Source organism: Mesocricetus auratus, unplaced genomic scaffold (assembly GCF_017639785.1).
Source record: "Mesocricetus auratus isolate SY011 unplaced genomic scaffold, BCM_Maur_2.0 Super-Scaffold_100014, whole genome shotgun sequence".
NCBI lineage: Eukaryota > Metazoa > Chordata > Mammalia > Rodentia > Cricetidae > Mesocricetus > Mesocricetus auratus.
In genome coordinates, this window is record NW_024429197.1 from 3,626,540 (window position 1) to 3,645,273 (window position 18,734).

At 48.7% G+C, this 18,734-nt stretch overlaps 1 long non-coding RNA gene across 1 annotated transcript; it reads right to left on the reverse strand.

The window, feature by feature from the left end:
• Positions 1 to 706: 706 nt before the first annotated feature.
• LOC106022027 lies at positions 707 to 15,412 on the reverse strand. Its single transcript, XR_001197122.3, has 7 exons — positions 15,196 to 15,412; positions 9,591 to 9,674; positions 5,549 to 5,762; positions 4,758 to 4,871; positions 3,599 to 3,822; positions 2,969 to 3,125; positions 707 to 832 (listed from the first exon to the last, which is right to left on the reverse strand). It is a non-coding gene; the product is annotated as an uncharacterized LOC106022027 (long non-coding RNA).
• Positions 15,413 to 18,734: the final 3,322 nt, after the last annotated feature.

The window sequence follows — 18,734 nt, forward strand, 5'->3', positions numbered from 1 at the left end:
ATGGCTCTTTCTCTAAAGATGCTATCCCATGGCATCAGCAGCCAACCCACTCCAAGGTAACCTCATTCATCTGGGATCATGACACATAGCGACCTTGTGTCTGAAGAAAATCACATCATAGGCACCAAGAGTTTAGGACTGAGAGAGAGGGCAGTGGTACAACCAGTGCCTAGATCCGACCTAGACTGCCCTGTCTGCTCCTCCTGCCCCTGTCCCTGTCTAGGTTCATTGTCTAGGCCTCTGTGATGATAAAAGGCTTTAGACATACAGCCCCAACCCAGGTCCCCCAGGCTCAAGGGCCAGCAGAGGAGAAAGCCATCACTCACTGCATAACCTGTAATCCTCTATCCTCCCTTCTAGGCCATACAGAGGTCAACACTCTGACCAGGGCAAGGGCTGGGTCCATGATCCCAGCTCCCCCAGAGAATCTCAATGGAACTAGAGCGCAGCCAGTGTCTGCCACAAACAAGGGGACACTTGAGCATGTGACCTTGGCCTGCCACCATCCAACTCCCTTGAATCCCATTCCCATTCCGAGAACAGCCTGCTCACAACCCAGTCCTGAGATTCTAGGGAAAATGATATTTAAAGGCACTTATTAAAGATACTCAGAAGGCCGCTCGAATGTCAAACAGCTGTGAGCCATTCCTAATTTGATGATCTACGTGTTAATGAACCCCAGACATGCAGATTAAACTTGCTTTAAATTGCACGTGGTTTTAAAATGTATTTCTTTCCAGCATGTCTGGTACAGAATGAGGTTAGCAAACACCTGTGAGGCAGGTCCACAATCGGATGGAGTCCATGATGGTTCCAGCTTCAGCTTTGGAGCCTGAGAAGAAGAAGAAAAAGACCTGGACCAAGATGGAGCTCAGTTGGTAGAGAGTTCACCTACCGTGCACAAAATGATCCTGCGCACTTTCTAAGCTGAACATGGTGGCCTGGAATCCCAACAGGACAAACTAGCCCCTGGGAGTCCAGCAAATTTCCCATGTTCCCCACACAGGACCCTTGCCACTGGACACCCAAGGCTATAGTGGTCAAGCTGCCAACAACTTTTGTCACTTCTGCCGCCCACATGTTGCCCGGGAAAGGCAGTGCAGGAACCTTCCAAAGGTGACAGCATGACGGATTGGGAGTCTCGATCCAGAGGAGATGAGGGAAGGAGATGGTCGCCTCCCTGTCATTCCCGGCTATTTTTATTTCTTTCTGAACCTTAAAAGACAAGGGTCCTCTCAAAGTCATTCTCTGCGCTGACAGAGTCATGAAGTGTCCTGGATGCTTATCAGTGTCCTTGAAGTCTGAGAACCTGGAGTGAGCAGCAGGACTGGGGTTGGGAGAGGAGAGTTTGGGCTGTGGGTAGAGGAGGGTCGGGCTTGGGTACAAGGCCTTTGAAAGGAAAAGAATTGGGGCTGGAGACACGGGGATTTCAGCCATGACAGGTCATGTGACCTCAGCAGCCCTCCCAAGGCATGGGGTCTCCCATCTGTACAACAGCTATGGTTGTCCCAGCCCTTCCCCGACACTGAGACTCAGAGGGACACAGGGACACAGGGACCTGCAGGTACCATGCCATGTGTCCCATCCCAGGCACAGATTTTCCCCTGGTGTCCTTCATGGTCCACAGCACTCCTCACGCTCCCGGCTTCCTATAACCTCCCTGCTGTGCTGAGGGCCATCTCTCCAAAGTCAGGCCAGGCCGGGGCGAGATAACTAAATCACTATCTCCCAGCTGTGCATACCAGACAGGACTGACTCCCCTCACGGTCTCTGTCTCTATTTTTGCCCAGTAGGGGTGGCCATGCTGAGTGTGGTGTGAGTGACAGGACTCTGGTACACCTCACATTCATGACTGAACATCTCCAATGGTCAGTCTCAGCAAGTAAGATCATCTGGAAAAAAATCACAGACCTAGTGTCAAGCCTGACTACTCAGATCTGTGAGGCCAGCAGCACTCAGAATGTGGGGGCAGGAGGGGCAGGAGTTCAAGGTCATTCTCAGCTACATAGGGTGCTTGAGGTCAGAGGCTGTACAAGGCACTCTCTGGAAAGAAAAAGAGGTCACTGTTACCTTGTAAAATTTACCCTGGGGTGGGAGGGCCAGTGAGGCTCCTGAGTGGGCCTCGAACCTTGCCTGGTTCTCCCAGGGATAAGGCCAGGAGGTACCAGGTGGCAGTGGCCAGGATTACCCCATCTTTGGGTGCCCTGAGGGTGTGGTTGTTTGCCGCTGCTCTGGGAGGACCAGGGTGCCGGCTCACAGTGGCAAAACCCAGATCTGAAGCAGGTTTCCAGAGCGGGAAACCTCCCTAACTCTATAACCCTTTAATATATACAGTTCCTCATGTTGTGGTGACCCCAACCGTAGGATTACTTCCTTGCTATTTGTGACTGTAATTGTGCTATTGCTATGAATTGTAATGTAAATGCCTGATATGCAGCATATCTGACATGAGACCCCCGTGAAAGTGTCATTCAACCCCCCCAAGGGGTCACAGCCTACAGTCTGAGGACCACTGCTCTAGGTGCTATCCAGGGATGCTCTGGGGTGGCCACTGCCTCCCTGATCGCTGGAGTGTGTGGCTGAGCCCCCTTCCCGCCCATGGGATGCTCAGACCTGCCACCACACTCCTTGCCCAGAGCTGGAGAGCAGATGGCCAAAGACCTTATTAACAGGAACTGAGGCCACCCCTGAGGACACCTGCACAACGGAGGCTGCTGGTGAGTTGGCAAACAGGATCCAGTCACCTGCTGCCACCTGCTGGGGACAGAGGCTGGTGCACCCGTTCAGACTCGCCCGTGTACCCCCACCCCCTCAAAGGGTCAAGAGCCTAGTGGTCATTCAGAGACCACCTGGCTTGCTTGGTCCCTCCAGCAGATAAAGTCACCAGCCTGGGCTGGCCTTGCCACCCTGGTCACTAGCTCCCAGGCACAGATCTGCACCTGCCTTATCCTGCTAACTCATTCCGTACCTGCTGGCTCAGTCACCGAGGAACCCAATCCCAGGAGAGGGGCTGAGGCTCTGGGAACAGTTTCCGAATGGAGCAGAAGGGAGTGGGCTGGATTCTTCTCCACGTGGGTTACCTCTGAGGAATCTTGCCTGGAGCCCCTGGTGCTGGGGAGACTGCTCTATACAAATACAAATGAAATAGTGTCCTGCTTGTCTCTGGGGTAAAGCTGGGTCTTCCAGGTGACTTTATTGGCTACTTGACAGGGGGTGGGGGGTGTGCCCTCAGGCCCTAATTGAGAAGTACCTAAATCAAGCACTTAAGGACAGACATTGAACAGAGCTAAGCTAAGGCTCCATTGTGCCGAGGGATCCTGAGCCAGCTAAAATCAGTGTCAAGCCGCCCCAAGTAGAGACATCTGTTACAGACTCTACAAGGTCAAGCAACTTGCAGGAGGCTGCAGCGTCAACAGGTGCAGCCTGAGGTTCTGCTCCCAACACTGGGAGGCGATCCCTTTGCATGCTGTGGGCACCTGTCCTTCCCTTCCTGTCCTCTCCATCCAGCCGGCCCACCTGTTCCCAGGAGTGCCCTCCCCATCTCCCTGTGTTCCTTCTCTGCATCCTGGTGGAGGCCCTCTTCCTTCAGGGAACCTACCTTCACATCCCCCTCCTTGAAGCAGCTTGTCACAGGGAGAGGCCAGGCCTCTGCCACCCTGCCTCCTGGGCTTTGCTTGTGTGTGGAGAAACGCCTGCCTCTTCATGGCAAACACCAGTCCAAGCCACTCGCATGGCAGACTCTTGGCGTCCCATACCGTCAGCAAGGCCCCCGTCCCAACCATCAATCCGTTTCTGTCCCCGGCTCTCTGTGTCTTCTTGGCCCTGGCTCAGGAATGTCATAGCTGAAGGCTTCAGTCACAGTGTACCCCAGAAGCATGCCCCTCCCCTCACTGTTTACATTGCTTCTGTCCTGTCACAGCCTTCTGTTTACTTTCTAGCTTCGGCTCTGACTCCATCCCTGGCATGTGACCCACGGGGCAGGGACCTGTCTCTCTTGTCCACTGCACTGCTCCCAACTCCCAGTGAGCACTCAATAAACGCATGGTGAATTAATGAATAAGTCAACTAATCAATTGAGCAATCAATCAGGAAGTTGGGCTTTTTTCTTTTTTAAAGAGGTTCTGAATCCAGAGTTGCCACCAAAAGCCAGTATCAGTATTGCACAAGGAGAACTCCCTGTCATCGCTTAGCCACATGGTTGGTCAAGCAAACACTCCCAGGACTTGATCGTATGCCTCGCTCTACGATGCAGGTGCATGTCCAACTTGTCCCCTGCGCTTGGTGTCCTAAAGAGATGCTGGCAGCAATGGACAAAGCTGTGGTTGTCCCCAGGTCCATGCAGGTAACTGTTTCTACCGTCACTGTAGACTTCCCTGGGTGACAGTTGGTACTAATTGTCAACTTGACAGAAGTTTGGCTCTCCTGAGGGATGGGCCACTGGGTGTGTCTGTGGAGGTCTATCTTGTTGATGTCGACCGAGATGGGAAGGCCCATCCACTGTGGGCGTCACCATTCCCTGGGCGGGCTATTCTGGACCGTACAAGGGAAGGAAAGTGAGCTGAGCACTAGCATCTGTGCATTTGTTTCCATCTTCCTCTGACTGGGGAGCACCAGCACAGGCAGCTTGTCAGAGTGTTTTAGCACAGCAACAGTAAGAGAAACTAAGACACTAGGTTAAGGGACCCACTCACTCATTCATTCACTTGGTCATTCATTTAATCATTCACCCATTCACTAACTCTTTAACGCTTGCTTACTGTAGATTGGGAAAGCAGTTAACCCTCTGGACTGGGTTCAGATCCTGCCTCTGACACCGAGGACATCGTGACTGTCAGCTATCTGTCTAGGTTTCAGGATCTCAGTCTTCCCATCTGCAATTAGGGACAACAGTTGTGGGGTCACTCTGAGGAAAACATGGTGCTCAGTACCTCCCATGAGAGTTGGTCACTATTGTCAAGATGTCTAAAAACAGCCCAAACGGGTCCCAGGATGCATATGGGTTCCATACACTGCCCACTCCCAGACATACAGGGAACCACAGGACCAAAGGACAAGTGTCACCAGACAGAAGTGCAGACAGCCTCAGGGAACAGCTGGCTTTCAACCCACCCTAGGACCAGGCTGGATCCCGAAGTACCCATAGCTGCTAAGCCAGGACAAACTCAAAACCTCATCTCATTTCCGTTTACATACATGTGTGTATATATTACATATACATATATATATTACATGTACATACATATATGTATATATTTATTACATAGACACACACACACACACATATATATATGTATATCCCCACTCATGTTTGCTATATATACATATATTTCTGAAAGGAATCAGTCACTGGCTCTCAGGGAATGAAGGGACAGAGAGTAGAGACAGCAGTCAGGAGCACAGACATCCCTTGTCCAGCTGGCAGACCCCAGAGAGATGCCAAACCCTCTTCAACCCAGAGTCTGATAGGGGCCAGGCCTGGAAATGAGGCACTAGCCAGCCTCCGCTCCCTTCTGTGGTTCCCTGCCCATTTCAGATGCCAATCAGCTACCTGATACAAAGGGGAAGCTGAACCTCAGGAGGCCCAGGGATGGGAGCTTGCCAAGATCACAGGTGGGGCCTGCACTGCGGTCCCCTGGGTCACCCTGGCAGTCTACCCAAGAAGAGGAGTCTCAGTCCAACTCAGTCCAGCTGCACCAAAGCCTTGACTCTGCTGCCCTCTGGTGGCTATGGCGTCAGGTCCATTTGCAGTTCTCTAGCTGAACCTGGAACAAGTCCAACAGAAAGGAGGCTGAGCCCAGGGATATTAACATGGAAAAAAGGCCACTTTCCCCAGCACAGACTGAAGAGAGGCCCCCTGGATAACCTTGGGAGCTAAGCACTGAAGGGTGGGAAGGCATGGAAGAGCCTTAGGCTTAGACACTGGGGCTCTGGCTGAGCTCAGCAAGGCTGTCTATAAAGGGCCCATTCCCTCTGTACTTCTCCCAAAGCACAAGCCAGACTCCTTTCTTACATCCACCTGCCATGCTCTTGTCCTGACCCACAGAACACAGCAGCTGCAGTGTCACATAGGTTCCAAGGCTCGATCTCAAGACAGTATCCACCATTTCCTTGGCTTCCTAGAACAACTGTCCATTACCTGCTCTAGATACCCAGGTAGGATGCTCCATCCACGTGACCTCAACTGGAGCCCAGAGTTAATAGGATGGAAAGCCTCCTGTGGTGAGGGATATTTGATCACACTGTGAGCCCTGAGTTTGCATTTGCATTAATTAAATAAAATTAACTTAGGGTCAGGAGGCTGAGTTAGCAACTAGTTGACAGGAAGTTATCATAGAGCATTAGAGAGCATCTAGAAGAGATAGAGAGATGTATCAGGAGGGGCAGGGAGGAATCTGGAGTGATGCAGTATTTTTGTTTGGCAGAGCAGAATACTATTTCTGGGAAATGTCATCAAGGAAAGAAAGTTAGCTAGTTGTTATTCAACCTCTCTGAGTTACCAGGTTTTCACCCAGTCTTTGAATCTTGAGTCTTATTCATAAATAGAACAACAGAGAGTTAACCAAAACCGCCTTTATCAGCAGAGCCAGTGCCTGCAGGAAGAGAATTCCCAACAGGCTGTGGCCTGAGCAGCCAGCCAGGCTTGAGAGGCCACAGTGATGGACGTCATTTTGAGACACTAATTTTGAGCTAGCTAATTATGAGAAGCAAGTAACCCTCATCAGCTGTGTAGGGTAGGCATACTCAGCTAGAGTAACTGCAGGATTGGGTTGGTATGTGGCTTACTGACTACACAGACCCACTAGTAGCTGGTATGAACTAAACAATTCTGGGCAGTGTGTAAGCACTGCTCACCTCCTTTAACCCTGTGAAAGTCTCATCTGGGGTCAGCACTGCTTTACAGGTGGAGTGGCAGCTAAAAAAACAAAACTGAGATATGGAGAAAACGGGTGATTTATTAGGTGGCAAAAGAGCTAGGATCCAAATCCTGTGATAGGGAAAGCATGTGATAAAAACTAGCTTGTCATCTTTACCACCACCATCCTCTGCCATCTTTACCACCACCATCCACCGCCATCTTTACCACCACCATCCACCGCCGTCACCTGCTTCTCCGTCTTCTCCTGCATGCGCATCATCTTTGCCATCCTCATCATCAACACCAAGAGCAGCATCTTCACCACTGTCATCAGCATCTCCACTATCTCCATCACCATCATCAGTACCATTTGCACTATCACTATCATCACTATTATCGCTATCTTCATCTCCACCACCATCATCATCGCCTCCATACCAGCAACATCAACACCATCTCCACCATCACCCCCGTCATCCCCACCGTCTCCACCATCTCCACCATCATCAACACCAGTATTGCATTATCTCCACCATCAACTTTATCTCCATCACCACCCCCGTCTTTGTCGATATTACCATCACCATAATCTTCACCATCATTTTCATCAGTGTTACCATCATCAGTAGCAATAGCACCATCATCTCTGTTATCAGTATCACCATTTTCATCAGTGTTACCATCATCAGTAGCAATAGCACCATCATCTCTGTTATCAGTATTACCATATCCATCATTGCCAACATCACCATCATCTCCACCATAGTCACTACCATCGTCACCATCATTATTGGGTGGGGGGTGTACACATATATCAGGTTGCAAGTGTGGATGTCAGAGATGGACTAGTAGGAACTGGTTCTTTCCTTCTACCGTGTGGTCTCAGAGGCTGAAAGGATCGCCAGGTTTGGTGGCAAGCATCTTTACCAGCTAAGTCATCTCATTAGCCCTAAAATTTCCACTTTAACTGAGAGGCGACACTTGAGAAAATTTGAAGGAAGTAGTGGGTGGTCATAGCACATGTGAGGGTAGCTATGCCTGTGCAAAGGTCCTGGGGCAGGAAAGGGCTGCCGCCATCCACAGTGGCAAGAGGCAGGGTGATCACAACAGGGGTGGACTAGGGACAGGGTATTTTAAGGACATTGGATGTCCTCAAGGGGGCACTGAAGTGCCAGGCAAAATCTGATTCGGGTTCCTTCAGGCTTCAATGTAGGAATAGAATTGTATGTTGGGTGCGGGGGAGGCAGAGAGACCACAGAAAAGGCCACTCAGCAATCCATGGTTGAGGTAATGGGGCTCAGAACAGGGATTCCAGGGAAAGCGAGGAGAGTACTCTCACCTCCCTGCTCTTGTCTCATTTTATCTCTGAGTTAGCTGAGGCTGTAAACCTAGCTCCTTAGGGAAGCCACCAGTGGTTTCCAGAGAGGAGCTAGGGGTCCAGGTTGAGGGCAGCTAAGGAGAAACCTTCTTGCCTAGCACCTCCATAAAATGAGCATGAACTGATGGCCCTGTTGACAGCCTGGAGGCCCCAGCAGCCTGTCTCCACAGTTTATAAACTCATAAAAACGCTGTGGACCGGCCTCCTTTGGCTGAAGATGAATGAGATTGCCTGGGGACACAGACTCCAGCTGCAGGGTTCCCTGAGCTGGGGCATCACTTGGTCAACTGTGATTGGCTCCTTCCTCTCTCAGCCCTGGATTGGACCCCAGGTTGCATAGCAGCCTAAGAACTCTGTCTCCACCTCCTTTACTCTCCTAAACATGACAAAGGAAGGAAATGTGCAGCCTTTTCCAACCCAACATCCCAATGAGGTAGAATCATGGCTTCAGCTCACCCACTGATGGGCCAATGAAAGACACAGCCCTAAAAGACCAGGTCCCAGGTCACCTGAGAGATGAGATTCAAACCCAGGAGAGAAGGCCAAGCTGGTGCCATCCAAAGCCACAGAGCATACACACACACACATGCCTGGTATGCAAGCCTGCTTATGTGGACAGACAGATGTGTCAGGCAGGCACTGACGTGGAGATGCCATTGTCCCCCTGACTAGTCCCTGGCATTAATCTATGTATGGGCCACAGGAACACCCTGGAGCTGGAGCTCAGGACCCTGCCTGCGACCCTCCCTCCAGCCTGCCTTTGCCACCATTGAGTGGCTTGTCACACACCTCATCCTTACCAACAGTGCCACACCAAGCCCACACCCAACCATTTCATAAATTGTATGTTCTTCTTCCTGCCTTGGTCCCAGGAGTAGCTGGTAGGTGCATGACACCCCAGTAACACACCGAACCCCACATAACCCCATGAGGCATGGGGTTCTAGAGGAAAGCATGGAAGTTCATCAGTTCAGCCCGTTGTAGTGTAAAAGGAGAAACTGAGGCCTGCTTCTCAGCACCACAGGCTTGGTCCTGGAAAGAACACCCTTAAAGCATGCTCACCCGGCCACAACCATGTCTTGGTTGGTGAAATAAGTGTACCCAGGTCCCCTTAGCAGGTGACACTTGGATCAAGGCCTGGACTCAAACCCCACCACCTCTACCTAGCTCTGGGCCCTTGTACAAGTTACATGCAAACCCGATGCCTCAGCTGCTCCTCTGTGGATGGGGTAACGAAACCAGACACCTTCTCAGCAGGATTTTGACTTCCAGGAACCAGAAACCAAGGTCAATCAAAAACCCAGCAAAAGGAACCACAGAGAAGGAGTGGTGAGGTCTGGTCGGGCAAGGACTTACTGCACAGCCCCGATGCCAAGAATCTGCTCCTTGCTCCTTGCTCTCTGCCCTGCCCTGGAGCTGCCGTATTTGCTGCTCTTCTCACTGTTGTGACAAAATACCTAGTGAGAAGGAGTTTAAGGGAAAAAAAGGTTTATCCTGATTGCTATTCAGAGATGCACATCCCACTATACCAGTGAAGGCACCAGTGGCAGGAGCAGGAGGCCAGCCAGCCACATTGCATCTGCAATCAGAAAGCAGATGGTGACTAGGAAAAAGAGCCACCTTCCCAAACAATGTCATAAGCTGGGGACCAAATGTTCAGACACTTGGGGTGGGGGCATTTCACATTCTAACCCCAACAGTCAACCTCTGAAGTCATTATGGGATAGCCATTAGCCATTCTGGGGCCAGAGGCATACTCGTTCACACCCTGATGGAATGAAGGGGGCTAGTGTGTACACACAGTTAACATCTGACCATCCCAAAATTGACCCATGGCCCACACAGGCATAGGCATGATGTCTGTTCCACGGGGTGACTAAAGGTGGCTTCTGGGAATGGGACGCGTGTTGGTTTAAATAAGAATGACCCCTATAGGCTCACATATTTTAATGCTTGGTCCTTCTCCAGCACTGTGCTGATAATGGACTAAACCTCTGAAGCTCTAAGCCAGCCCCAATTAAATGCTTTCCTTTGTAAGAGTTGCCGTGGTCATGGTGTCTCTTTGCAGCAATGACTGAGGCAGAAGTTAGCTGTCATCAGAGGGGCGTCACCCAGCAACTGATGGAAACAGATGCAGAGACACACATCCAAACATTAGGTGGATCTAGGGGGATCCTGCAGAAGAGGGGGAGGAAGGACTGTAGGACCCAGTGGTGTCAAGGGCACCACAAGAAAGCCCACAGAACCACTAACCTGGGCTCATAGGAACTCAGAGACTGAACTGACAGCCAGGGAGCCTGCAAGGGACTGACCTCGGCCCTCTGCATGTATGCTGCAATCATTTTTAACTCATCTTTGTGTGACACTCCTCGGTGAGGGCAGGGGCTGCCTCTGACTCTGTTGCCTGCTTTGGGGACCCTTTCCTCCCACCAGATTGCCTCATCCAGCCTTAACAGAAGAGGAGATGCCTAGTCTCACTGCAACCTGATATACCATGGCTGGCTGAGATCCATGGGAGGCTCTCCAGTATCTGGAGAGAAACAGTGGATGAGGAGAGGATGGGGTGGAGAAGGGGAGAGGGAGGTGGAGGGAAGGGACTGGGAAGAGAGGAAAGAGAGGAAACTCTAGTTGGGATATTAATAAAAAATAAAGAAGACAGAAGTTGGTACCAGGGAGCAGGATAGTGCTGTGAGAAGCTTGACCATGCTGCTGACCTCGCTGGCCATGCCTGACCGTGTCAGCTGAATGTGGACTTTGAGACTTTGGATTAGGGGTGCAGCAGGGTCTAATGGGCCAGCAAGGATTACAGTAGCACAGAGGGCAATGTACATTATGATGATCCAGTTCAAGAAGTTTCAGACAGGAAGATTATTAAATGACCTAGAGACGAAGAAGATTCTTATGATATTTTGGCAAAAAAAAAGGTTGTTGCTTTTGTCCTTGTCCAAAAAAAATCTGCCTGAAGTTAGATTGAAGACTTTTGGATTCATGGTGCTGAGGAGATTTCAAAACCACATAGTATTGACTGTTGTCTGGTGTAAATGGGAGTTGTATTGGTCTAATAATTAAAGCCCAGAGTCAGATATAGAGGAAAATGCTGAGAGATCAGAGAGAAGAAGGAGCAAGCCACAGCCACCTTTACTTCACTAGCGTCTCAGCAGACCAGAGAGCCTTTTCCTGTTTCTGCCTGCTTATATCCTATCTCTGCCCAGCCATCTCCTTCCTGTCTGTCTGTACAGACCTCCAGACCTCTATGGTTAGCTAGTGGCAAGCTCCATTCCCTGGCCTTCAAACAAGTGTTATTTGTACAAGCCAGATATCACCACGGTTCGGTTATTAGTGGCCAGTCTTACACAGATCTGTAATGAAAAAGAGCAAGCTGAGAAAGGAAAAATACAAAACGTACAGTTTGTGGAGAAAGGGGACACCAGGAAGTGTAATGGGATAGAATTCTGTGTTTAAGGAGATAACACCAAAAGAAAAGCCTGATACTAAATGGAATAAAGGCAGTGGTGATCTCCGGACAAGACCCCGGCCAGTTAAGCTTCCAACTTGTGAAAAGGGAATTAAAGAAAAGCTTAAGCAGTGAGGTAAAGGATCAACAACAAAAACCCAGTGCAGATGTAACTGAATGAGTAGACAAGTTCCAGCCCCAACAATCAACAGAACTTGGCAGCTTTGGCCACGTGGTTCTGGTTTAGAGTCAAGGATAGAAGAAAGAGGCTATGGAATATTCCTTCTTGGCTAAGGAAAGTGTCGGGGGTGTCCCTGCATGGAGGCCAAGAGAGGACATTTCATGAAGCTGTGAAGGTGAAGCCTGCATTGCCTTGGAGACACCAAAATGTTGGAGAAGCCAGAGCTGTGAGATGCTTGCTGAGGAAAGCTACCAATAGGGAGTAGAACCAGCCCAAGAGAGAGAAGTATGCTGCAGTCAACAAAGCTGAAAGGAGTTGGAAATCTGAAGAGTGATTTGACATCAGACATGGAGATGCAGTTTGGAGCTTGCCCAGCTGGTTTTCAATCTTGCTCCCTTCCCTAGCTTTTGGAATGATAATATATATCCTGTGTCATTGTATGTTGGAAGTATGTGATCTGCTTTTTTACTTTTATTTTACAGGGGATTACAGCTAAGAGAGTGCCGTGAGTCTCAGAAGAGACTTTGAACTTTGGACTTTTAAACATTGTTGAGACTTTGATGACTACAGGGACCTTTGAGCTGGACTGAATGCACTTATTGCATTATGATATGGCTACAAGCCTAGGAAGCCATGGAGTAGAATGCGGTGGTTTAAATTAGAAAAGGCTCATATATTTTCGTGCTTTGCCACCAGGGTGTGGTGGTGCTACTTGACAGATATTAGGAGGTGTGGCCTTGTTGAAGTGGGTGTGGCCTTGTTGGAGGAAGCGTGTCACTGAGCAGGGGCTTTGGAGTTTCAAAAACTCAGGCCTGGCGCTTGTATCTCTCTTCCTGCTGCCTGTGGATCTGCAGAACTCTCAGCTCCTTCTCCAGCTCCATGTCTGCCTGCATGCCACCATGCTTCCCGCCATGACGATAATGGACTAAACCTCTGAAACTGTAAGCCAGCCCCAATTAAATGCTTTCCTTTATAAGAGTTGTCACAGTCATGGTGTCTCTTCACAGCAATAGAACACTAAGATAGGATGGGAGGGGGAAGGAGAGGGAGGGGCTGGACCCCTGTCAGAGCTCTGTGTAATTCAGGGAGACTCTCTGGTGCAGCACCCACAGGGACCTGCAGTCTGTGGAGCTCAGAGCAGCCAGGGCAGAGGTCACTCCCAAGGTTCAGCAGGGAGACGTTCTAGAATGGAGACCAGAGTATGGGCATAGCATGCCTCCTTGGGGCTTTATGCCAAAGTTTAGTTCATCTCAAGTCGTGACATGCTAATGCGTTCTCACAGCACGTGGAACAGAGGCAAAAGGATCAGGAGTCCACAGCCGGTCTCAACTATGTAACAAGCTGGAGGCCAACCTGAGCTGTGTAAGACCCTGCCTCAAAAAAGAAAGCAAAAGCAGGGGCTTAAAAGCAGTCAAGAGGATGGACTGCACTTGCAGAAGAGCTGGGTTTGGGTCTGAGCACCCATATGGCAGCTCACACAGATTTGTAATCCCATTTTCAGGGGATCTGATGTCTCTCCTGACATCCACGGACATACGTACATTCATTCAGGCAAAATGCCCATACACATAGAATGAAATAAATAAATCTAAAAAACATGTTTTATAACGAAAACATAAAAGCAAGGTGAGCAGGTTTCATGGTTGCCTTGTATTGCTTTGTTGTGACCAACAGGACTGACCAAAGGCAACTTGGGGAGGAAAGAGTTTATACCTCCAGGTCACGGTCCATCACTGAACTGGCTAGTTTTAGGCTAACTTGACATAAGCAATAGCAACCAACACCTGTGTGCAAACAGGCGTCACAAACTGGACTCAGCTTTGTTGAAAATAACCACAAAAAAATGGAGGACACGAAGTTGGGAGGGAGATGGGGTAAGTGTGCTAGGGAATTGGAGGGAGGCAGATGTAGAGGAATATGATCAAAATACATTGTACAAATGTACACAATATTCAAAGAATAAATTAAAATCCAGTAAGAGCAAACTACCAATAACAAAAACCCAACCCTGTTGCTGTGTGTGTGTGTGTGTGTGTGTGCACAAGTGGGCTTGCACCATTGTGCATGCAGAGGACAACCTCAGTTGCTGTTGTCCAGGTGCCGCCATCCATTTTTTAGAGACAGAATCTTCCACTGGCCTGGAGCCCACCCAGTTGGTGAGTCTGGCCAGCCAGTGAGCCCCAGGGATCTGCCTGTCTCCAGCTGCCCAACACTGGGATTACAAGCATGGGTTATCAAGACCAGCTTTTCCCGTGGATTCTGGGCGTTAAACAGGTCTCTGTGCTAGGAAGGGAAGCCCTTGACTGAGTGCACCATCTCCCCAGCCCAGCCGCTGTCATGATGAGAATCAAAGTGTATTTATCAACTAGCTTGGAGATAATTAAAATTACATGGTGCTGAGCATCCTTCCTGGAACTCAATGTATCTTCCTGCTCTTTCTTCTCCTTTGTTTTCTACTAGTTTTGTTAATTAAAATATTTCTTGAAACGGAACACATTTATAGAAAAGTCACAACTAACTCAGGGTCGATACGATGGAGTTCCATCATGTGAAACAGCTACCCTCAGTGAAAGCCAGACATGACCTGCAGCCTGGAAGCCCTTGTCACACCCAGAATGGTCACTGTTCTGTTTCTATTGTCCTCAGCATTGTCTGCCTTTAATCATTGTTAGCGTTGTTTGGCACAGGGTCTCCTATAGCCCAGGCTAGCCTCAAACTCACTAACTAGTGGAGGGCTAACCATGAACGTATGGTCCTCCTGTCTCCACCTCCCTGACACTGGTATTTCAGGCATGTGCCATCATGCCTGGTTTCTGCAGTGCTGGGGATTAAACCCAGGTCGTCGTGTGCACGTGCTAGGCTAGCATTCAGATTTGCATTGTAGACATGAGGCCTGTCCTCTGCCACAGGGTCCCATCCCTGACTCTGTCATTTAATCAAGCTGTAGGTGTCCCGGGGTCTGGTTGCCAATGCTCCATGAGCCATGCCTGTGCTCTGCAGGCAGTGGCTCTTCATCCATCTTCACGGCTTCCACATGCTCCACTGGCTGGCAGCATCATTTTGCATCTGGGCATTTTCCCTCTAATGGATGTTTGGGTTATTGGGAATAGTGAACAGCACTGGATATGCTGCTGATAATTTAAAATAGGTCTTAATAACAGCAACAGACGACAGTATCAGGGACAGAATGTCCTAGTCCATATCTGCTAACATTGGTTGACTCCCTAAAGTCTGCTCACCTCATATTGGGCACTGGGGACAAATCAAAGACACAATGCCACCCAAGGCTAGCCAGGTAAACCAATGAGTTCATTGGGGTTACTTACAGGAGCAGGAGTGACCCCTAAACAGTCACGTCGCATCTAACTCCAACATGAGCGACAGCCTCACGGATGCATAGATGGGGACCCCACTTCATCGACTCTCCACCCTCTACAAACCTCCAGAGCTCAGGCATAATTACACTCAACTGAGAGAGATGTGTGCCCCTAGTTCTTCTATGGGGAACAGTCAGCAGGCCTGGTCTTGTTGAAGGTCTCTTTTGGGTAGTCACATTGTGATGATTAAGATGATGACAGCTGTCATGCCCAACAGGACAGTGTCCTGTGACCCTAGGTCATAGATGTGTCTGTGAGCTGAGATAAATGGGACCAAACAGCTTTCTGAAGGTTGGCCGTTCCTTCCTTCTGCCCGTGAGTGTCTACTTTACTTCCTACTGTGACAAACACCTAACGGAAACATAGCCTCCTCTCTCTGCTGTACACATATATGATGTCTGTGCATGTTTGCGCAGTCATGCTCACCTATGCCTGCCCATATGGAGGCCAGGGATCAACATCATATTCCTTTTTCCATTGCTCTCTTTATTTGGGGGAGGGGACAGGGTGTTTGAGTGAGAAATGTGACCAAGGGGCTCACGTATTTGGGGAGGAAAGTGACTGCTGAATTTGCTGAGGGACAGGAAGGTCCTTCAAAGCTCCTGCTTCATCAAAAAGTCTGCCAGACATTCTGGACCTATAGGCTGAAGAAGGATGCCCCAACATTACAGAGGAACTTTGGGTGACTGTCCAGGTAGTGAGATGTCTCTGTCAATTCTAGAGTTTATATATTTTCCTCCTGGGGTCTTTGATGGAGTTGAAGACAGTTATGGATATGGTTTCCCTTAGTTATGATAAAAGATAAGTTACATATAAAACTTTAGACTCACAGAAATAGGACAGATGATAGAATATTTTCTTTAAATTTTGCCAAATGTTAGTGTACTAAATATTGTAACTATAATTCTTTCTTGATAACTGTTTTGTTATGTATAATTTTACTATGTTAAAGTTAAAACCTTTTTATTTAGACAAAAAAGAGGAGATGATAGGGAATGATCTTTTGTATGCTATGAATATATGTTTCTCTTATTGGTTGATGAATAAAGCTGTTTCAGCCAATGGACAGGCAGGATTTGGGCAGGTGGAAAATTCAAACAGGGATATTATTAGGATAGTATTAGGGGGAGTCAGGAGGACACATTGTAGCTACCAAGAAAGTAAGAGCCCCAGGCATTACCAGTAAGCCAAGACCACATGGAGATACATAGATTAATAAAAATGGATTAATAATTAAGAGAAAGCTAGCCAATAAGAAGCCTGAGCCAGCCAGTGGTGATGCATGCCTTCAATCCCAGCAATCAGGAGGCAGAGGCAGGCGGATATCTGTGAGTTCGAGGCCAGCCTGGTCTACAGAACAAGTTCCAGGACAGCGTCCAAAACAATACAGAGAAACCCTGTCTTGAAAAACCAAAAAGAAGAAGAAGAAGAAGAAGCCTGAGCCATCAGTCAAACTGTTTATAATTAATATAAACCTCTGTGTGTTTATTTGGGACTAAACAGCTGTGAGACTGAGAAGGACAGAAACTCCTCTGTGTGTGTGTGTGTGTGTGTGTATGTGTGTGTGTGTGTGTGTGTGTGTGTGTGTGTGTGTACAGAGGCCAGTGGTCAGCCTTATGTATGTCCCCTGTAGAACTTCAGTGACCCAGTATCAAGTGGTAGTGCCCAATGGGAGGGACAGCGAAACATGCAGAGGCCTCTGATTCCTGAAGCCCTCTGTGGAGCAGAGATGCTCACATGCCCACCAGCCAAGCAAGAGCAAGTATTCAAAACTCAGTTCCCACTGCAATGACAAAGACCTGGAGACAATGGACGTATAGTTCCCAGCCATGATTGATTGGCCCCATGGCTTTTGGTCTGTGGTGAGACGGCACGCCATATGGAAACTTGTGGTGGAAAAAAGCCATTTATCTCACATCCAGGAACCAAAGGAGCGGAAAATAAGGAGGGAAGATATGGTAATGTTTTTATCCACATTTGCCTGGCACGCCTTGACCCAGGGCTTAAATCTTGAATTATACTGGTTTGGATGGCAAGATATGATTTGTTTTTCCAATCCAATCTATTTTTTCCTTTAACTAAACACATTATATTTACTGGTATTTCTACTATCTGGTTCTTATTATTTTTGTGATTGAGACGGGTTCCAAGGAGGATTCTAGAACCCCCTTTCTTCTTCCCACTACTTCCTGACTGTGAGGTAGATGGCTTTGCTCTCCCATAAGTTCACACATAGTTGACAGCCTCAGCACAGGCCCAGAGCCATGTGGCCAATCAGTCATGGGTGGGAACCTCCCAAACTACAAACCAGTATAAACCTTTCCCATTCATAAGCTGGTTGTCTTGAGCATTTTGCTACAGTAATGGGAATCTGACTAGTATATGCCCACAGGCCAGCCTGATCCAGGTCATTTCTAATTGAGACTCTCTTCTTGGTTAACTCTAAATTGTGTCAAGTTGACAGCTCCAACTCCTTTGTTGCACTGGCATGATGGCTCGATGGGTAAAGGAGCTTGCCACCCAAGCCTGTGGCAGCACTAAAAGGCCACACCAGAGATAGAAAGTGAACCAAGCTGGGCAAAAGGGGGCAAGCCTGTGATTCCAGCCCTCAAGAGGCTGAGGCAGGAGGATCACAAGTGAGAGGACACTCTGGGCTACATAGTAATAGCTTGACTCAAAGGGATTTAATTAAAAACTGGGCTGGTAAGATACTTTAGTAAGTAAAAGTGCTTACTACCAAGGCAGAAGACCTGAGTTCAATTCCCAGGACCTACAGGGCAAAAGTTGAGAACCAACTTCTGAACGTTGTTGTTGATCTCCAGGCATGTATGGAGGCATTCACACACATGCATGCATGAGTACACACACACACACACACACACACACACACACACACACACACACACACAAAATAATTGTAATTTAAAATAATTTAAAAGGGCCAGTTACTGGTCAATGACAGAGCTTTTATTTATCCTGTCCAAGGCCCTGGGTTCCATCCCCAATACTGGGTGTGGGGGAGGGTGTCATGGGGAAGAGAGGGAGAAAGAAGGGAGGGGCATGTGCCTATAGGGAGACTTTTATGTAGAAACAGGGGTCCTGCCAGGCATGGTGGCCCACACTTCTAATCCCAGCACTCAGAAAACAGAAGTAGGAGGACCTCTGTGAATTCAAGGCCAGCCTGGTCTACAGAGTGACCTCCAGAACAGTCAGAGCTACATAGATTCTGTCTGAGAGAGAGAGACAGACAGACAGACAGACCACATACACACACATACATACATACATACATACATACATACATACATACATACAAAGATATAAAGGGGATGGATTAGAAAGGCTTACAAGCTGCAGTCCAGCTAATCTAACAGTGGCCATGAACAAAAAGTTCAAAACTCCAGTAGTTGCTTAGTCCACAAGGCTGCAGGTCTCAGCTGCTCTTCAATGCATACTGGAATCCTGAAGAAGCAGGCTCTAATGCCAGT